Source organism: Argiope bruennichi, chromosome 1, assembly GCF_947563725.1.
Source record: "Argiope bruennichi chromosome 1, qqArgBrue1.1, whole genome shotgun sequence".
NCBI classification, from domain to species: Eukaryota; Metazoa; Arthropoda; class Arachnida; order Araneae; family Araneidae; genus Argiope; species Argiope bruennichi.
This window is the reverse complement of record NC_079151.1, coordinates 116,886,942-116,910,270: the sequence shown is the minus strand read 5'-3', so window position 1 is coordinate 116,910,270 and position 23,329 is coordinate 116,886,942. Positions and strand designations below refer to the sequence as shown.

The following is a 23,329-nucleotide window of genomic DNA, read 5'->3' as shown; positions in this document are numbered from 1 at the left end:
GTATACAATCTTAAACGGTTTTCATTGGTACGATGAAATTCAAACTAAATTCATTGTTCTTTTAAATTATTCAATAGCGTGCTTTTGCCACTATTAAAATTTAAGGGAGAAATATTTGGTTATTAATTCCGAAGTAGAATTTCCATTGCACCTTTTATTTTCTAGGATATGTATTTTTTAATTTGTACGCTCAGTCATTTGTAGTTGATCGACTCCATTAGTTAATATTTTTTAATCATATAATAAAATAAAATTTAAAAAAATACATACCATATTAATTTAATAGGCAATAAAGCTAATATTTCAGCTGAACAAGGTAGCTGCCAAAGGCGGCAAGGTAAGAATGAATTTCAAAATTGAAACGACAAATCATGCATAAAATATTATCGTACTCCAATAATTTGTACTAGAGACTTGGATGGTATATATATACAGTGGGTAAAAGAAGTTTCCGTTCGGAAGACTAAAATAAAAATGAACTAGCATAATTTCTAATCTTTGCTTTTTATCTTTATAAACTACTTATATATTGTTAATATGAGTCTTTAAAAGGGAGTTTCATAATAATTTTCTCTTTTTTACAAAACTCAGCAAGTACGTTTGCAATTTTTAAGATAAATGATGAAGTATCATGCAAAAAAATTTTCCGTACGCAATATGCAAATTCCTCCTGACGTACTCCATAACTAATCCACAGTGAATATTCGAAGTTTGATGGTTTGTCAGAGTGAAGAATACGACATAACAACAGTCGTTTAATTCCAATGTTTCGCTGATTGTCTTAAAATGGAAATTCAGAAATCCTATCGAAAGTCAGTGATACGGCTCCGAAAAAATGGATTATTTATGAAAAAAAATCAGTGAATCAAAGTTTACAGTGCAGTATATTATTGAAAGATACCGTGATGTGTAAACATTTAAGGATAGAGATCGATCCGGAAGAACTCGGAAGTAAAATCGCTTGCATAAAAGAAATATCATGTGTAAGGTACAAGATAATCCCTCTGATTAGTGCAACTCAACTTGCAACTGACTTAATGGTTAATTACAACATTAAATTCACATCTTAAATTGTGAGAAATATCATTTAAAAAAAGTTTTAATGGATGTGGGGCCCGTAAGAAGCCTGTCATAAGTCTCTGCTACAGAAAAAGCGTCTCGAGTTTACAAAGAAGCATATAAGCAAGCCTCTATATTTTGAGGATTCGGTCGTTTTTATTGATGAATCAAAATTTAATAGCCGTGGATCAGATGGTCGAGTTATGGTCTGGAGGGAATCAAAACAGCATATGTAACAGGCAGAATTTATGGGGAACTGTGAAGCACGGTAATGGTTGGAATATGGTATGGTTGTGTATAAGTGCTGCTGTTGTCGGATATTTATGTTTTATAAATATGGATAGGTACATGCATCTTGACATTTTAAAATAAAACATTTTAACCAATGCAGATAAACTGTCCCTTGGAATGGACTTTACTTTTCAACAGGACAACGATCCTAAGCACACCTCCAAGATTTGTCAAAAGTAATGTCTCTATAATGTTAAAAAACAGCTTCATAGCTCTCTCCAGTCTCCCGATTTAATCCTTATAGGACATATATTGGAAGAAATCGGTCGTGAACTAAAAAAATATGACACAAAGAAGAAGGTTGAACTCAAAAGGGTCATTCAAGACATTTGGAGTCGTATTTCTCCAGAAACAACAAAAACACTGATGGGGGCTATGCCACAACATTTGAGAGAAGTGATAAAGGCCAAAGGGAGGCCTACTGATCATTAAATGCAAGTTGGTCAGCCTGAAAAAGGTTTTTCATGTACTATGTAAATACCGTACGGAAACTTTTTTGTTCCTTATTAGTGGCATTTTTGTATTCTTTCAATTTAAGTATTTAATTTTCTTCATAGTTTTTCCTTTATAATATTCATAAATAATAAATGGAATTGTGTTAAACCAATTTTAAAATTTTCATTTTCATGACAAAATATTTTGTGCCAAAAATTAAACTTTTATTAACAGTCAAAGCTGCGTACGGAAACTTTTTTTACCCACTGTATATATTTTTTCGTTTTTAATAATTTTATAATCCTCTTTCTTCACAATATTATCTAAATATTTTGCTAATTGTGATCGTTCATTTAATGGTGGTTTCTAACAGAAAAATAATTTGTATTTAAGTACATGAACAATGAAAAGGATTTCAGCCACATCGTCAGTTCGTTAACTATTATTAAAATGTTAAACAAAGCATGGTTGCCATGGCAATTTCCCATAACTTCCGCTTTTTCTTGTTAGTAAACTGAACTCTATGAATTGTTTTCCGTTTCTCACGTTGACAATTCTTTCCGTGATGACACAAAAATAATGAAATAAATAAATAAATAAAAAATGTAGTCAGCTAAGCACATTCATACAATCGATTTCATAAAATCGAAAGTTCTTTCGAAAAATATAAATAGACGCAATATATTATATTTCTTTAGCATATAAACAAAAGATATTCCGGTAGCCGCCTATGGCTACAAATAATGACTCACGCAGGATTCAGTCTACCCCATAAATAGGATAATTATTAAAATAAAAAAAAGAGAACCTAAACACCTAACTTTATTATGTTTTTGTTCAAAAGTTAAGCTACTGAACTATGAGCAAATAGTTGAATCGCCCAAATAGTTTTGAAACTAATTTACAAATGAAATGAGTTATTTCGGTGACAAAAGGAAATGAAAGCAAGATCGAATCGTTTTATGGTTATTCAAATACCATTTTATCATTTTAAGCAGCAAAGACCTTTATTTAGGGTCGATGAGGCAGAAACACGTTATTCGATTAGTATTGAACGTCTGACTAGGAATATATTCGAGTCACATTTGTTTTCACATTCAATGCACGCATGCGCAACTTATCCCGCAAACGCTTTTTAGAGTCATGGGGCATATTTTGTTCGAATATAGACTCAAGCCCTATCTATGGATTGGAACCCCCCCCCCCCCCCCGATTAAACAGGTCACCCCATGTTCTGTCTGGAAAACTAACCGGTTGAGTTGGGTTCCTGAATAATAAGACTTACTTAAGACTTGCAGTCTGTTCTTAGGTATGAAAACCCTCTACGCGTTTGCGCATGCATCAGGAGGTGTTGATACCAGCAAAATAGGAACTTTAAACCGACTACTCCGATCCGCCCGAATTAACACGGAAATATGTGAATGATCGGACCGGCGCAACAGCAACACTGGCAGGAACTGTGGTTTAAGGGGTTACGTTCCGGGATCAATGGAAGGAGCAGATCCCCACCTTTTCGTGTACTCACAAGGGTGGTGAGAACCAACCACCTTACCGGAAGTTTCTCTTCCTCAATGACGAGGTGCCTCCTCAGTGGGACACAGCAAAATAGGAAAGAAGATGTTTACATTTATTTAGCTTGACCATATATATATATATATATATATATATATATATATATATATATATATATATATATATATATATATATAATGATATTTTAAACTCCGATTTCAATTCTAATTAACTTCCAAGATTTTATCTTAATTTAGCCCATAGTAACTTCATTCTAAAAATATTCTCTTATTTCGTGATCCAATTCCATTTTCTCTACTTAATTAATTCAAGAGAAGCTTTGCAAAATTGCTGAATCGGCTAAAAGCCTAACATTCCCACACTCCGAGTGAAGGGACAAAATACCGCTGACGAGACAAATTCTTTTTTAAAAGATTCCTGTGTTTCCCCTGCCTCTTCGACGCGTGTAGCGAAAATCCCTATGGAAATCTCATTATATATTAACACTATGAAGAAATATTTTCCCTATCGAAATCTCAGGTTATATAAGACCAGGGATAAAATGTCCAAGAGCTTTTTCCTCATTCCTCTCTGTGTCGTTCTGTGTTGTGTGTGTGCTCATCGCTTGTACATATGCCTGCTTCTTCAAAATGAAATAAAACGACATCACGAAATCGAAAGTCTTTTCACTGTTTTCAAAACTGCATCCTGCTTCACATAAAATAATGCCTACACACACACACACACACACACACACACACACACACACACACACACACACACACACACACACACACACACATATATATATATTTGAATATTACCACTTACATTTCGTGATTAAAATTCATCTGAACTGTTTCACTGAATTGTGCTTTCACTAGGGACTGTTTACAATGCCATCTGATCGTCAATCATTCATCTTTGGAATTAATTGTTAGATTTTATTCGTTTCATCTGGTTTTGAAATTAATAGAAAAATAAACCTGTAATTTATGTGAGTGCATAACCACGTTCCAGAGAATTCATTAAACAATGACTTTTTTTTTCAAATAAGTTTATCAATTAACCATTTTTATTTATAACAACACTCCTAATTTCCCCTATATGTTCCCTATTATCTCAGAAAAATATGAGGCAATTGGGAATATGTAATATAGTTTATAGTCGCATCAGCGAACTGATTTGAAGAGAATATATTTGAAATGATAAAAAATTGCTACTTGTTGCTTCAGAATTTTTTTATCGCCATTTCCAAGCCCCCCAAAGTATTGTCTTGTTTTAATTTTTTTTAAGTCTGAATAAAAATATATTCTGTTTCATGGAACAATCGCATATAAAGTGTCATAACAATTTAATACTTCCATTTTGAAATAATTTATAATCATTTTATCCCTAGTTTTTCCTGGCGAAATCGGGAAAGGAAACTTCATAAAAATAGAAATGGCCGAACATTATAAAACACAAGATGGTAACATATAAGATTTAGAAACTTACTTTAAAATGAATAAGGACTAATATTAATTGTAGAAAACAGAGCCCCCATTTCAAACACAAAACACCATTTCAACATTTAATCTCCAATTCCATCCATTTTTTCATGTCTTTTATACGCGCAGAAAAAATCTACTTAGTGATAGGATCTGGTAGTTTCTATCTATCTCTTTCCAATCGTAAATTATCCTTATTCATCAAAACCATTTTTGTTTTTGTCAAATAGGTGACCCGTCCTTCAATTCTTCAGAGGAAAGGATAATGGTCATTCATTCTGGTATCTTATCTTCAACATAATTTATTAAAATACATATAATTGTTGCTAAATCAACCATGGATAATTCGAGATGTTACTTTCTCCATCACCACAGCCCCTGTTTGGTATAGAAAAGGGTCAAAATCATAATTTTTATATTCTTCTTTCAGCAATACGTTTTTTCCTTCCTCGATGCTTTCTTCTATATTCAACGCCAATCAACATCAAATCATAATTCACAACCAGCTTGCATACGTGTATTGTGTATGTAGATCACATGGCAGATTCTTTAAAACATTATTTGTTAATTTAGCACAAAATACTAAATATTATTAGAGGTGTTGAGCATTACCGTGTTTCTAGACTTAATGTTCCTTCCTATCATATAATCAATTATCAAATAATATAGGTTTTATATGATAGTAAAAGCTATTTTTAATTTTCCCATGATGGAAACAGTCAGAGGCAATTAAGAATCCGATAGTGCATATTGTAGCAAATTTCTTTCCTCTGTTTCTGTTGCTGAAATAATTATTTATCATCTCAATTAATAATAAAGACGAATGTATGGATGTGTATAAGTTTCTGTGTGTGTTGCCGCTCTACAGGCTATATCATTTGACTTAGAGCTACCAAACTTGGCACATACGTACATTGGAGTGTGAGAATATGTTCCATGGGGCGATTTTTGTAAAAAATTAATTAATAAAAATTAAATCAAACTTGGCGTTTTATCGAGTGAATTATTAACTTCTGACAAATAAATTTTATACTGTAGCATCTTTTTCCCTTTGAGCAGGGAGCGCCCCCTTGTGGCGTTTTACAGAAGACAAGCAGTTGAACGGCAGACCTGCACCCTGAGGTCGATTTTTTCCCTATGCGTAACTTTTGCGCTAAAGCCGCATGCTTTCGGCTGGAAACCGTGGAATAAATCCACCATACTGTTCTTTAACCTATTTTCTATGCGTGTCTGTAATAATAAGTGTTTGTGAAGATTAAAATAGTGTATTTAAAATCGGGAAGTTCCTTAGAAAACTACAACACACCCACTATAATACTATTTAAACTTTTTTTAATTGTCTTTTTAATGACACCAATTTAACCCTTTGACTATGCATATATATAAAACGACTTTTGTATTTGAAGTACATTTCATTTTTTGAACTTGTGGAGGCAGTAGCTTTTACGTAAAAATTAATTTATTTCTTATTGTTCATAATATAGACTGCTACATGATACTGAGATAACTTAAGCTAATTAGAATTACAAAAAAAGAAGAAAAATGGAAACATAAATTAAAATAAATACGGATCGTTCTGAACGTTAAATGTACCCAAAAGGTTACTAATCGTACAGATTTTTCTTGAATTTTAGAAATTTAAAGCAGAAATATGATTTTACATCATTTTAGAATTCAAAAACTTATCTTTTCTAAAAAGTCATTTAATTAGTAAACTTTTAATTGATGATTAAAAAAGTTGTAAGCATATTTTACAACAATATCTTTCATTGTTGAAATGCAATAAAAACACATCTCATTGTTTGCTACTAATATTTCATATTGGCTTTTTTCCATTGTTAATGATCAAGATATGAAGATTCACCTTATTTTTTCCTTGCTGAATAAGCTTCAGTATAAGAGATTACTTTTAATAAAATGCTTAAAAATCAAGCAGTGGTGAAAAGTTTTATTTTTGAAGAAAACACAATTTTAAATGCTGCTGCTCTTTCCCCTGATGTAAAGATGAAGACAGAAAATTAGAGAGACGCATGCTCAAGGAGTAAGGCTTCTAAAATAGAGTGAATTATATATCCACCAAAAATGTGGAGAATATGTTGTTGAGAAAGCCATTAATATTAACTACGGAATATTTATTTGAAATTTTCAGCAAATATTAATTTTGGCAAATCAGCCAGTCGCCAAAGGCGGCGAATATGTAATAAATACAGAAGAAAATAAGGAAGTCGTACAAGCTGATAAGTTCAATTTAGCAGCGTTAATCCAACTTGATCTAATGTAACCAGCGAAGTTCTTGCGTCAGGGATCCCTGATAAAGAGGAAGTTTGGCATCTTGATCAAAGCGACCTTGAAGCGTACGAAACTCTTGAGATGCAAGTTTATTTTAATTCTATTATTTTGGGGTAGATTGTTTTCCTGTGGAAATTGTTGCGGTTTCCTTAGTGAAAAAAACTTTCAGAAGTTATCCAGACAGCAGAAATGAAATGAATTTGCTGCCAAAGTTCACGTCGATCCACAAATTTTTAAAAATAGAATTCCTCTAGATCGTTCTGTCATAATACGACATGTCTTAATTCGCTAAATCACTGATAGCTTTTGTACCCTTTTTTTTTGGGGGGGGGGAGTGAAGTCAGATGTAGGGGGTATTGGAAGAAGAAAATGATTCTGATTCCAAAGTCAGCACAGTGTAGAACTTTAGAAAGTTCTACACTATGCTACATACAGAAATCATAAGCCATACATAGTACTATAAATCCCTTATTTCACTATTAGGGATTTAACGAGTGATACATTGCATAGTGCATAAAATAGGGTTGGAATTTGATTGGCCATCAGGTATCCTGTTTAAGTATCTGATGACCAGTCAGGTATCTTGCACTAGACTCTGTACGGGTTGATATTGATAATTGATTTTACCTGATACTTTTGTACCTGATATAGCCGATAAGTGGGTACTCCATGGATATCAGTTTTTGAATTTACAGCAAGGCTGGTAGCTGGTATTGATACAAATATGATTCATAACTGGGATTTCGCTCATCCTTAGTAGGTATTGATGAGATGTACCGGTGGCTTTGGTTTTGACAGTGATTGAAGGATGGGTGAAAAGAGGAAAGGAAGGGATTTAGATATAGTTAGCAGTAAGGATAAAGGGTAGTAATAGTTAGAGATTATATATATATATATATTTAAAAAATGACATCACGAATGTTAGTAGCGTTGCCGTGATAGGAAGGCAAAATCGCTCTAATACTTCGTATCAGATCGATATATATCACCTTATCAAAAATGAATGAGATTAAGGGGATTATCAATGGAATCCAAAAACCGATACCGAGTGCCAAGTACTCTTAATCTGTATAGGTTTTATGTGTTGATATTTTTGGTACCTGATATAAAATATCAGGTTGATGTAGAATCATCCAACTCTAGTAACGCATATTTACTTTCAACCCATTACTTTTATATGCTGCTATGGCTTTATCCGTTCACAAAACAAATAATTGTATAATTTAAACACTTTTTCCTTAGTATAAATTTAGTTCCTGTTTAAGTAGTAAACGGAGTTCTCTGCAATTTTGATTCATTAGTAATGAAACATATTTTTCAGCGTCTCAACTAATAATAAAAAAGAATTTATTTATGTGTATTGGATCTCTACAGGACAGGCTACTTGTTTTGAAACTTCTTCATTTGGCCAAAGATTGTAATTATAATAAATAATATTTTTGAAGAAATTTTCTTTTCCCAACTTAAAATTTAAAAATAAGTTATTATAAAGTTCTAAAATTAAACAGGTGTTAAAAATTGCATTAAATGAGGAAATTCAGTTCAGAGATTTCTCTTCTGGTTTCTCTTTTTTCTCTCCGGGTAATTCCGGTCTCTCTCTTTTTTGTTTTTTTGTTTTTTTTTGTTTAACAATTCAAAATATTTGTACAGATTGCCAGTTTTAAAGAAGCAGCTTCCAGCTCATTACGGAAAAATTTTAATTCGTTTGAAGCAATTAAGTTCCGAAAAATAATTAAACATTTCCGGGAAGAATCAGTTTAGGTGTAGAAGTAATTTCACGTAAGAGTGTAAAAAAGATTTTCGATTTTTTTTTTTTTTTTGAAGCCGAGTTTCTAACCGAGTTTAACTCATGTGAAAAATAATTTTGAATTTTGGAAGATGAAAAATAAGTTGTAATAATGAAAACAGCTATTTTATTATGAGTTTTTATTTATAGAATGAAATGCCACGCTTTTGTTCCGAGTTTTTTTGTACAGATGTTACCTGCAATGTTTAAAACATAGCCATTCTATAGAATACCTAGGCATTTTATAGAATGACTGGCGTTTTTAGATAAAGTATGAAATATTATTATATATACTTTCTTTTGACATTGCATATAATACCTTGGCATTCTATGGAATGAAAAATGGAAATCAGGCGAAGTATAAAACCAAGATCATTATCAGGCTATTGTTTAAAAGATCTACATTCCTCAAAAATACAGATGCTATTTTGAAATAATGAAAGTGTGCCATTAAAAAGCTTTTATTCAAAATACGAAAAAAAAAATTAAAGTTGTCCAAAAAGAAGATATATGTCTTTTTTATTACAATAAAATATTAGGCTATTCGTTGGGCTAAGAAAGGAAATAATTTTTTTAATTGAATTTAATTTTATGTCTAATAAGAAGTAAAACTGAGTCAATCGGAGATGTATTTCATACTTTGTCGATTTATCATTTGGCATTCCATGGAATATGTCCAGGAAATATGTGAAATATTAATCGTTTCATGCATTGCTGACCAATTTTGCATTGGTACTCTATAGAATAGCAAATTTCAAACTTTGCCGTCAACAAATATATATGTATGTGATTTATTTTATAATAATTTCCGTATCTAATATTTTTATTCTGATGCATTTTGATATTTAAAAGGAGAATTAAAGTAGCAAACGATATTTCTCATTTCAAACAATGAGCTGTTATCAAAAATTTTTATTTCAAAAACAGTTGCTTTTTTTTTTTTTTTTTCAAAATTCTTTATTGAAATCGTTATAAAAATAAAGCGTTTAAATATTCGCTCTCTATATACTATATGTGAGTACATGATTCATTTTACAATAGTATCTGATGCACCATATACTATCTCGTTTTCTTGTTTTACTCTTTCTTAAAAAAATGTTTTTTTTTAATTTTCTAGAATTCAATGATTGATTTCTGAATTATTCTTTTCGCAATTATTCATGTTATAATACTTCGTGATACAGGTATTCTTGTGTTGTATACTTTCTTCTCGTTTTTTTTTTTTTTTTCTGCTACCAACTTTTTGAAATAATTGGTAATTCATGATTTTACTTACTAAACATCATCTAATGAGGATATGTTTCATATATGAGGGAAAGGGTTATCTTTGGATATATATACATTTGAACGAATTTTTACAATTTGATAACCATTCAATAAATTTGATGAACTCCATTTTTCAAAAACTTCATCATTTTCCAAAAACTTTTTCCTAATGGGGTTGATCGTTTTAATGATTTATTTTCAAACATTCTGGATTTTGCAAATCTGTTTTAAGATTAAATTTGATCATTAAAAATATTCGTAAAAAAAGAAGAGTGTTCAATTAAATTAAATTAACTAAAATTAAAAAAATTCCTAAAAAACTTTTAAATTTGTACTGTAAAAGAGAAGATTGAAGAAGAATTAAGAAAGAGACGAAGAATGAAGTTTGATCAGTAAAACTGAATGAAATCATCAATATCAATGACTGAATGAGTCAAAGAAGTGGTCAACTTCTTAAAAAAAAATACTGTTTAATTATATTGATTGAAAACAAATATCTTTAAAAAAAGCAGTGATGAATTAAATTGATTTAAAAGAAACATACATAAAAAGGAAAATAGTCAATTAAACTGAATGAAATCATTGATGTCAATGACTGAATGAATCAAAGATATCGAAAAATTCCCAAAAGAATAGCATCCAATTAACTTGATTGAAATTAAAGTCCCTTAAAGAAAAAGATTCTCAATCAAATTGAAAAGGAATATATCTAAAAATAAAAGTAATCAATTAAATTGAATAAAATCATTGATGTCGATTACTCAATGAGTCAAAGGAATTGAGAGATCCCTAAAAGAATAGTGTTCAATATAATTGATTGAAAATAAAAATTCCTAGGAAAAAAAGAATGGTTAATTAAACAGATTGAAAAGAAGCCTATATAAAAAGAAAATTGGTCAATTAAACTGAATGAAATCATTGATGTCAGTAATTGAATGAAACAAACAAATCGAAAGATTTCTGAAAAAATATTGATCAATAAAACTGATTGAAAATAAAGATCTCTTAAAAAAAGATATCCCAATTAAATTGATTAAAAAAACATGCATGAAAAGAAAACTGGTCAATTAAATGGCTTACTTACATTGCTGAAATGATTTTGTACTCAATACCTATATCTAATTACAATTTATCAATAAAAGTGAAAATCAAAAATCAGAACATTAAGTGCACTTGAGAGGATATTTGTTATTTTCCATTTTAAAAGAAAACTAGGGTAACTGAAATCTTATTTTTCTTTTAATAATAATCTCTGTCTAACTTTTTTTAATTTCATTTTTTTAAAAGAAGGAGAAAAAAAGAGAAAGAAAGAAATAAAATAATAATCAATTGCTCTGGAAATGACTCTAGAGATTGGAAAGAAATGAACTTCCTATGTTTCCATAAAGTAAGAACCAAGAATCAGGTTTTACTCGATTTCACTTTAAAATCACTCAAACGAAGTACCGTGCAAATGCAATGCGTCTGAGAATTAATATAATCGTATTTTAACGATAACATGATAACATTTCTTTTTTAGAGAACAATGCATGACTTCCCAGATTTCCTAGCTATTATTTTTATCTTTCGAATAAAAATAATTACCAAATTAAGTTTTTAACTATATATATATATATATATATATATATATATATATAGTACACCTTACGTTTACTTGATAAATGCGACTTTCAATATAAATAACACATTACCGAGAAGTGCAAACTTGTTTTTATTTTTACTCATAACAAATGGTTTAATTTAGAGTAAAAATAAAGAAAAATCAACGAAAAATTTCTAAATTGAAAATTTTCAGAAGCATTTTAAATGAACATACGCAGAATTTTGCCACAAAAAATTGAGAATACACCAACGAAATTTTTGCAATATCACGCATAGAAATAAAGTGTCACTATTAAATTGCATGTCATTTGGCTCTTATAATGGCCTCTAAACGTCATGGTACCTATTCGACCAATTTTTGGTGGTATTTGAAGGTATTTTACCCCATTCTTCTTGCAGCACTTGTTTTAAATGAGTTTTGTTTCTAATTTTGTGTTTTTGAACCACTTTTTCGGGTATGGCCCACGAATATTCAATGGCATTGATGTCGGGGTACTGTGCTGGTGTGTGTAACTGCTATTTACCATGAAAAAGACACCATATTTTGAAGTTACGTGTATTACGTTTGGAGTCGTTGTCTTATTGGAAAATGGAATTTGCATCTAAACCCAAATTTTTAACACTTTCCTTTAGATTGCTGCTACCATATGGTTCATCCAACTTGTTGCAGAAACTTTTCAAATCATAGCCAGAAGTATAAGTGCTGAAACTGTGCTAAATGCCATTAGACAAGCTGGATATAAAAGTCGCATTGTTAGAGAGAAACCGTTCATCAGCTTGCAAATTCAGAAAAAGCATTTGAAGTTTGCAAAAATCATCAATTGAAGACCAATAACCTTTGGAAGAAATCTATATTTAGTAATGAAAGAAACCTCAACATTTTTGGCAGTGACAACCATCTTACTGTATGGAGAAAGCCTAATACTGCTTTGTATCCAAAAAATTTACGTCCTACAGTTAAACATGATGGTGACTCCGTGATGATTTGAGGTTACATGGCTTCATCCGGGGTAGGAAATTTAATTTTTATAGATGGCATTATAAATGATACGGTTTACTTGGATATACTTGGCAGCAATCTAAAGGAAAGTACAAAAAATTTGGGTTTAGATGGAAATTTCATTTTCCAGTAAGACAACGACTCCAAACAGAATACACGTAACATCAAAATATGGTGTCTTTTTCATTGTAAATAGCAGTTACACACACCAGCACAGTACCCCGACATCAATGCCATTGAATATTCGTGGGCCATACCCGAAAAAGTGGTTCAAAAACACACAATTAGAAAAAACCAATTTAAAACAAGTGCTGCAAGAAGAATGGGGAAAAATACCTTCAAATACCACCAAAAATTGGTCCAATCGGTACCATGACGTTTAGAGGTCATTATAAGAGCCAAAACACATGCAATTTAATAGTGACACTTTATTTCTATGCGTGATATTGCAAAAATTTCATTGGTGTATTCTCAATTTTTTGAGGCAAAATTCTGCGTATGTTCATTTAAGATGCTTCTGAAACTTTTCAATTTAGAAGTTTTTCGTTGATTTTTCTTTATTTTTACTCTAAATTAAACCATTTGTTATGTGTAAAAATAAAATCATGTTTGCACTTCCCGGTAATGTGTTATTTATATTGAAAGTCGGATTTATGAAGTAAAAGTAAGGTGTACTCTCAATTTTTTGAGCCACTGTATATATATATATATATATATATATATATATATATATATATATATATATATATATATATATATATATATATATATATATATATATATATATATATCATAATATATCATATATCATATAAAGATCATATATATATATTACTCCTTATATAAAAGAAGAATTCTACTGGAAAAAAATAATTGTTCTACTTTGATAAACTATCTAAAAAACCTTAAGAAAAGTATTTAATTCAAACAATTATGAAATATAAAAGAACATATTTTTTGACAAAGAAAAGTCGTCTGCTGTATAATAAATATAATTAAAATTTCAGAATTATTTCTTGTATTTTTATTACTTTACTTTTTATTACTTTTTTGTATTTTTATTACTTGCTTTTCCTTTAGTTTAATTATTTAGCATTGTTAATTAAATTTCCATCCTAAAATTCTTTTTAATACTAATATTCGATGACACCAATTCTGTTAGATTTCTCTAGAGATCAACGTAAATTATATTTTAGTCACATTTCTCTCGCCAAAAGATAATGGAATTACTCTCACTAAACCTTTAGAAACCGATGTTTCAAAGAGTCGAATTGGATCATGGAGAAACGCTTGGACCTAAAATTAAACAATAAATATGAATATGTCCTCATTTGTACTTCATTTTCCAACATTCGTGTGGAGTAGCGCACATGGCAACGCTAAGTAAACACATATCAAAAAAGGGAAGACGCATTTGTTGAAGTGATGACACGCACGCAGTTTGCTTGTGTCTACAAGTCATTAAATTCTAGAATGTACTTGCGTAGATATGAATGGTGGGTACTAATTGCACCCGGGGGTTATTGTGCGGAACGACCAACCCCTTCGGAAAGGGGAGAGTCCAGGAAATGTAAATATGTTAAGCCGGAAGTAGAGGCAAAAATGGGGTCTACTTCGAGTTAATGGAGGAGGAGGGATGTTGGTTGTCCCTGGAGATGCGAAAGAATCATTTTTAGGTTTTATAAATTATTTCTCGTTATTTTTTATGCTATAAACTGCTGTAATTCCAAGTTAAGTTACTGTTATTAATAATTAATATTTTAGCAAATAAAACGAACATAAATTGCAATTCGAAATTCTAAATAAGGGATCTTAAAGTTACTTAACTATACTAATTATCCATATAACAGGAGATCACGGGTGGGATATAAAAATTTGAATTACATTTTAGAATATCCCCTATTGTATATCGTCCCTTGTGCAAGACATCGCGCATCAAAATTTCCATGCTCCAAAGGGTGTCTAATCGCTAGTGCCAGAATGTAAAATGGCTGCTGGATGTATATGATAGGGTAAGCAGATTAAACCCAAATTTTGAAGTTTCGAAAATAAAAACAAATTTATGGATTCTTTGCTAATGAAAATTAGTTTAAGCAGTGAATCTTTAACTATAATCTTGGCTAAATTGACAATTATTTTCGTGGAAAAAGGGAAACAAGGGCTGCCATTCCATATCAAAAGGTATAGTTGTAGTTAATAAATCTCACCGTTGTTTAGCGATTTCAAATAGATGTAATGATATCGCTTAATATAATTTAATTCCTAATTAATTTTTTAATTTAGTTCGTATTAATTTCATTCTAAATTGTTCTCTCATTTTCTGATATAATTTCCATTATTTATTTAATTAATTATACACGCGCCCCATAAAACTGTTCACTTCAGCATTTTCACACACTCCAAGTGAAGAAATAAAAATCCCTAATGCTTACAGCATTCTTTTAAAGATACCTAAGATTCCCTTTCCTAAGTTTACGCGTGTCAAAGAAATCCCTGTCAAAAATCTCATCGTAAAACCATTGAAGGGAAAAATTGCGGTCTCTTCTGCACTTGTATGCGATGTAAACGGAGGTCATCGCATACAAATATTATCGCTTCTTGCACATAATATGCTTCCAGGGTGATACTGCATCCATACTCGGAATGTATCATAATGATATGAATTATTTGCTGTTTCGAGTGTTATTTGTTACGATCTAGTGCGAGATATTTTTTGAGATTCGAAATAAGGTGAGATCCAATAAAAAAAAGAAATATATTGCGAAATTTTATTTCGTCAAATTTTACTTTATTACTTTGTTTAGTTTAAAAATCATCTTGCCTTTTAGTATTGATGATTAAGCAGCAATTGATGATATGAAGATTTACCAACTAACAAATTTCCAACCAAAGATAATTTTTTTATATAAGGCCCTTTACACTGTACTGAAATTTAAGGCACGTATAACTGAAAATTGATATTTAACCAGCAGAAGTAATCTTCCCAACACTTTCTCGTATATTCTTTAATAAAGATGTCATTCCAGGGAACGCCTTACATAGCATTGGCGTACAATATTTATGAAATATTAATTTTTGGCTTGAATGTAGCATTTTTCTTGAGTGTATCGTTCATCCTTGACGAGTTATTTGGCGATTCATCCTTGCTGTGCGGTTAATAGTATTCGAAAATAAAATTTAGGCTTCAGACATATTTTTCTCAACGTCAAACAAAAGTTTGATGCAAAATTGCACTTATAGTCACAAAATTCCATACCAAATATCATATATTTCAGTTACTGCCCTTTTTGAATTATCGAATTTACATGTTTCTGAAAGTACAGAAACATGTAACCATGTTTCTTATTTCCATGTTTACAGAACATCTTACCATATAGTTACATGGTAAGATGTTCATTTGTTAAATTAATAATGTATAAAAAGTACTGAAGTTTAATAAAAATTTTAAACAAAAAAGAAGAAAAAGAAAAAGAGGGAACAGTGTGTTTTATACAATGAAATTACTCCTCCCCCGGGGGCACCTCGAAATGAGGATGAGATGCTTCCGACATGGCTGATCTCGTCACCCTGGAGTGTGCACGAAAAGGTAGGAGTCTGGCTCCTCCCATCGATGACGGGACGTACTTCCTTCGGGAAGGGTTGTATCGTGGCCAGTGATGTCCCTTAGGACTCAACCACAATTACTGCCAGTGTTACGCTTGCGGCGGTCCGATCATTCAGTATTTATTATCCGTATGCCTTCGGGCTCGTCGGTGAGTCAGTGATATGACTAACATAATGGAATTAATCGGCAAAGATTGGGTCACAGAGTCATTTTGGTGTGGTAAAGTAAAAAGAACTTGTAGTCTAGTCACAGACGAATCGTCGAGGTCTTTTAATGGTCTTGGGGTGCTTAGGATAGAAGGTTTTTAAACTTCTTTAATTATACGTCGTCACTTTATTCAATCTATAAAAAGTCTATTCGACAATTTTTTGTATGATTCTTTGATGGTTACTAATTACTAATTATTAATTATTACTAATTTGTCTCATTGTCTTATTTTGTAGTGTTTCTAGGACTTGGATGAGAATCTTGTCTGGTGTTTCCAAATGGAATTGCAAATAAAATCAACGGTCTTTTTCACTATTTTAATCAGAAACTGGAATTTGGATTGAGAATTGGGTACAGTTTAGCTTTAGCTAATTTTGTAGTTAAACTTGATTTTTTATATGTTTTTAAAAAGTTAAATACTTATCAAGGATGACGCCAATATATGTCGTGCCATTGTTCTAGGAAATGTTCTTGCTGAATATTTTGACGGAGGACGTAGATTTTGTTTCCATTTTAGAGGACGGTTCGTATTTTCTGATGTTGATTTGATAATTTGGCTCTTCCATTGAATGAAACATAATTTGTAGTAATAATTTAATTTTTTTTCTTTATAAAGTTTCTCTATTTTTTTAAAAAGAGAAATTTTTATGTTCCGTACTATTCACAGTATTCTTATGTTTGTTTCTTTTTACTTCTGTGTTATCAATTCGTTTCATTAATTCGTCATAACCGGAAAAAAAAAATTTGAAAAATTTTTTTTTGAAGAAGAATAAGAAGGCAAAAAGAAGAAAATCAAGGAAAAGTCAGCTGAAGAATGTCACGGGTGAGCGATAGTTCTCTTTGAGCTATGTTCTGGATTCTTGAAACGTTTTCTTTTTTTTTAAATTATCGTTTGGTTCCTTTGTTCAGCGAGAGATGAGGTAGCAGAGAAAAATTCCAAAGAATTTCTCACCAATACAAAAATTCCTTTCCTTCTGAAAGGATTATAATTTTTCATTTCCATTGTATTTCTGTTAGTAATTTCATTCGCTTGAGCACAGTCATAAATAACTATTGTTGTTTGAAATCGATATTAAGATATCAATCGATAATTTGATTCGAAAGTAATCTAAATATCTAAAAATAAATGATTACTTAAATGTACTTTTATAAAAGTTTATAATTTTTATCCGGTATTAATGAAATTTGGTATACAAGATCTTCAAGATAAGAATAAAATCATTCTCAAATTTTCGAAATTTCCAAAATTGTTAACGATAATTAAATTAAAAGTTAATTGAAAATTCAGAAAGTTTTTGATGTTTTTCAGCTATATTTCCCGAAAATGTTATTTTACAAAAAGGATTTATACACTGTCTTAAAGCTAAAAAAAAAAAAAAATAATAATAATAAAAAAAAAAACTTCTTAATATTACGATTTTTCGTTCCTGTGGAATTTTTTTCTTGTTTTAATAAATTATTTAAAAAAAATTTCACATATAATCCATAGCAATGTTTTATTATCACGATAAAATTCAAACTAATATCATTATTCAATCAAATCATTCATTTGTTACAATTACATTACGAAGCAAAACACGAAACCAGTCATATTATGCAAATATGTGAGAATATCGATAGGGGAAACAATCTTTGATTCAGTATTTATAGTTTGGATTTCTTTGTAGTAGAGATTACTTTAATTTTAAAGAAACATGAATAAAAAATAATATTTAATGATATTAGTAATAATTCTCGTAATAAGTATGTACAATTTATAAGAACTGATCGTTCAAAGTCATTATTTCAATTTAGAAATATCACAAACCAGTTCTTCCGAATGCATTTTTATCATAATTGCAACAAGGACCATAAAAACTATTAACATTGTTCTCTAAATCTAAACCTAAACCTAAACCAAAATTAAAAAAAAAAAAGATGGTGTGGGTTTTTTCAGTTTAAACATCCTAATTTTCACTCCAAGAGCACGTCTTACATGTCACGAGAACCTCAAATGACGTCATAGTTAAGAACTGGAACAAATTGCATGACTAATAGAATATCGGTATTCAACCATGCGCAAAAGCGTTTTAGATCTATTTTGTTAAATGTAATGTACCTTATTGTATCCTCTTAAAAACTTCCCCGTAATGACAAGCGTTCAGTTATAAGTTGATAGAAAAAATTTTAATTATTTATTTATGCTTATTTGTGACTACAAAGATTTAAAAAAAATCATTATAGCATCACTACCAAAAAATGAAAATATAAAAAATCCTATTAGAAACTATCTAATAGGATCTACTATCTACGTAATAACTATCTACGTAGAGACTATGGTTTTTCTTTACCAGTCTAATTTTTGGAGCATAAATACTGTCTTAGTATCTTAACGTAGCTGACAAGTATATTTTATGCAAAAAAAAAAAAAAAAAAGAGGCAAAGAGAGAGTGAGAGAGAGAGAGAGAGAGAGAAAGAGATAATTCAAACAAGTTATAATGTGGAATTTCTACTAAAGATTTTGATTTCAAGTTTCATTTATTTACAATAATACCTCGTTTCAAATCAACAGTAAGGTTATTTTGGGCGAAACTCATAATTTTAAGGGACGGTCGTAGAACGAAGCAGACGTTGCAGTTAATATCCACTTCTCCAAACTTCACACTACCCCAACGAGAAAGCCGTTTGGCCCATTTTAGTCAAATTTATTGTGTATCAAACCAGCATCCATGAAGGATCCTTAATGAAGTAGGGTTCTGCACCTGGAATCTTCCAGCTTCGAAGTCACGTTCTTGCCACTAGGCCACAGCAGACCACGGTGGACTTAAAAATTAACAATTGAAATTGGTCTCAGTAAATTTTGCTTTTACAGACAGTATTAAGCACATAAAAAACACAATCGATGAAAGCAGGACTCCAGTTACATTATTTCAAAATAAAAGAATCAGTCTATTTCTATATCGAAGACCTGTTAGAGCCCCAGATGACTAACACGAGGTCATCCGCATATGCTTGGACATACGTTTTCTCGGGGTATTCTTCATTCAGTAGGAAGTCCGCCACGATGTTCCAAAATAAGGGATCACTACACGATGCCTGTGGACATCCCCTTTCAACCTGATGTTCTACTCTTGTTGCCGAAGAATCGAATAACACCTAACGGTCGCTGAGGTAGCTTCTCACCAACCTGAATATATTCATTGGGCAAGCTGACTGAGTCAGCTGAAAAAGCTCCTACCAAGTTCAATGAAATCATGCAAACTCCCTAGTTCTCCCGAATCTTTTCCAACACCACCGTTTTTAGGGCATAGTCCACGGTTTCATAGGACTTTTCAGCCCGGAAACCGTGATGAAACGTGTTCAACAAGTTGCTCTCATAGTAGTGGTGCAGAATTCGTTGGGAGACCAGTTTGTCCAACACTTTACTCATTGTAGAGAGCAGACAAATCGGACGGTAGGACCTCGAGTCACTAGTGTCTTTGCCCGGTTTACTGAGAAGTACCAACTTCGCTTTTCTCCATGGCCTAGGAAAATGACCCAAGTCCATGCACCTATTAAACAGGGACACCAGCAGCATTGGACTTTTGTTGTTAATGGTCAGTAGTTCTTCGTAGGGAATACCGTCAAAGCCGGGTGAGTCCACCTAGTAGACATTATAATGTAATAATGTAACAACAAAAGTCCTTTAGTCATTATGAAAGAGACTTTCATGCCAAACCTGAAAAAAAAATCATACGCGTTTATTCATGATTGTGTGACAAACATGTTTATAGATCCATGTGATTGTGTGACAAACATGGTTATAGAAATTTCGAACGACCGATCTTTACTCTGTTTATGAAGACCGGGGATCATATTCTGGGACGGATTACATAATTTTGAGCCATGATCAAATGATGAGAAGGACTTCTAAACTACCACTCTACCTCTCTAAATTCCCACAATACACAGGGGAATGACATTTAACTTACCACATATCTAGCAGATTTACGTAATTTCAAACCAGGAACCTTCTGTCTCCAAACCGAGACTTTACCCATGGACTTTATACATATCTGAAGGTTATATATTTAAATTCCTTTGCAATCCTTAATATTATTTAAAACCATTTTCAGTAAGGCGATTAAAGCTAAAAACATATTGCGTACTTGTTTTACAATGCGTTGAAACTATGTCATTCCTTCATAACCTTTTATATAATATCATCGTGCAAAATACAGCGGTAATAGCATTTAATTCCGTTATTTATATCCGAGCAACCACGTCCGCGCAGTAAGAAGCCAACAAACTTTTCAACATCATTATTTTTTTTCATGATCATCTTTCGTTTTTAAATCCTCCTGGGTGAGCTTTCTAATTTTGTTCGCCCAATCCGATCTTTTTCTGAAAGGGGAACATGAAAGGCTTCCCGCAAATTAAGCACGCGAAGAAGGAACGACATTCAGTCTAGCTTAGATTAATTCGCTGTGGTTATGACCTTGGAGGAGAATTGCAATTCACGTTACTAAGAGATATTTGAAACTGAATGAAATTGAACTTTTCTGGCTATTTTGGTCGGTTTTAAAATTAATTAGCTGCCTCGGCGACTACTATTCCCACCATCATATTAATTGCATTAACTAGATCTAGATTACATCTTATAAAGTCAAATAAAAATGCTATTTTAAATTATGCACATTGAGCACATACATTCCAATTCATTAGCTGTGCACACAAAGGTGGGAAATTAATTGGAGAATATAATAACTGATCCTGTTGCAGAGGTTGGGGTTTGGGCCAAGTTCTTATTTTGTAATATTTCTCGAAATGGTGGGGAGGGGATAAGTGACCGTTAGAAAACAGACATCGTGACCTTTCAAAAGAAATAAAATGTGGCGAAATATGTACCGTGGTTGGAGCTTGGGAGCTCTTTCGAAGCTCCTCTTTCCTCCCCAGTGATGTTTTTGTCTTTTCCTCTGGTAAATATGGGGCAGTGTCCCCAGTCCACCATTGATAAGATATTTAAATTACCCGAAATTTAAAATGAAATAAGCATTTGCGAAATCGGAGCAGTAATTGAAGTTGGAGGATTGCCTTTTTTAAAAAATATTAACGAAACTGGCACAGTGCTTGGAAACGCTTTCGAGGTTTCTCCCCCTCCATAGACACTTTACATTTAGGTAGTGTTTTTGACGTTCCTCACGAAAAAATAGAATAGTGTCCACAGTCCACTATTGATAAGATGTCTAAATTTCCCTAGCTTTCAAATGAAATAAAGATTTGCGAAATTGGAGCAGTGATTGAAACTGGAGGACTGGGTTTTTTTTGTCAATTTTTTTAATATATAGATTGCATTAAAATAAATATTTTATATAGGGAAGGGTTTCATCAAATTTTCACTCTCAAATTTTGTTTTCTCATATTTTCTGTATATACATAGAAAGCTTCGATCGAAATCACCCCCCCCCCCCAAAAAAAGGGAAGAAAAAAGAAAATAGATATCGACAATCTGATGACATTCCATGCTAGAGATCTCTCTGAGATGAAAGATAGAATCAATTTTTGGATCTATATTTGTCTATCTGTCTATTCTCTTGTGAATCAGAAAAGGGCAGATGGATGAAATTTGGTATGCAGTCTTAACACTAAAAATATAGATTTTTATCAAATTTTAGACGAAGTATATCTATCCGCTATAAAATAGATCAAAATACAATAAATTATATGAATAAAATGTTGTATGGTATTGAATGCATGTATGTGGTATGTGTATGGTATGACAAGCATTGCACATCATAATACAAGAACCAACTAAAAGAAGCAGAAGCGGTTTCGAAATTAAATTGAAACAACAGATTTAATCTCTTTGCCATGTAAGGATGAACTTAGTTTTTTAGATATAAAAACTTGCTTAATATATCTTGAAGTAATGTATATTAACCACTTAACTGTTTTGCCCGAGTGCCATACGTGCATCGATTTATCGAATTTTGATAGTTGCAAGCAAAAAAATAAGCCATTCATGATGATTATAATTCAATATTAAAATTACTTCAAATACATAGATAAGTCAAGTATGCAATGGATTTCTATTTGAATCAAAATAAGAAAATATTCCCAAAATGGAAGGTGTCATCTTATTAGATAGTAAAGAAAATGAAACAGTTAAGGGGTTAAGTAATTTCGGTTATTCAATGAAATCTTAGACGAAACAAAACAGAGTATCATTCAAGTAGTTAGTGAAGTGGACTAAATTATTTATCACATTTGATATGAAAATTTATTTAAAATCCAAAAGCATTTCAAATGTTTTATAAAGCTTCTGATGGAACAAACCAGTACATTCTCAGATACAGAGTTTGTTTTTCAAATTAAATAATGAAAGGAATTTAACAAGCAAGAGGTTAAAACTCGCTTTCTCTGTCCGATTATAACCTTAATCCATTTCCCGTAAATTCCCAACAGACGTTTCATACAAACGTAGTAACGCAATTTTCCCCGAAAATGACTCAAGAAATTAGACACGAAGACAAAAGAAATCTTGTGGGAGGTGACACAAAATCATTCGGTTAATCATTTATGGGGTGTTTTAACACCCAATGACCACAAGCACGCCATGTTCAATGTCAGGTGCAGCATGGTAATAGACACGGGGACATTTGTCTTAACTTTTTTTTTTCTTCGAGTGGTACAGTAGCACAAGCACCCCGTGGCGTGCAGAACACGAAATGGGTTCAACTAACGGTCCCCCAGCTAGAAATGTTCTTGGTAAACTTGATCCCATTTTCTGTGGAGACGGCGAAACTTCTAATTCACGGAAAGAAAGGTCA

General features: G+C 31.6%; 1 protein-coding gene across 4 annotated transcripts in view; it reads right to left on the bottom strand.

Moving 5' to 3' along the window:
- LOC129961629 (uncharacterized) overlaps positions 1 to 23,329 on the bottom strand; it is a 114,806-nt gene that overhangs the window by 35,155 nt on the left and 56,322 nt on the right. Inside the window, exon 1 of one of the 4 annotated variants that reach the window (XM_056075173.1) lies at positions 20,492 to 20,631. The exons of the other annotated variants lie outside the window; for them this stretch is intronic. The gene's annotated coding sequence lies outside the window, so the exon portion shown is untranslated. Of the gene's footprint in view, positions 1 to 20,491; positions 20,632 to 23,329 lie in introns of those variants that run through there. 4 annotated transcript variants of the gene reach the window in all.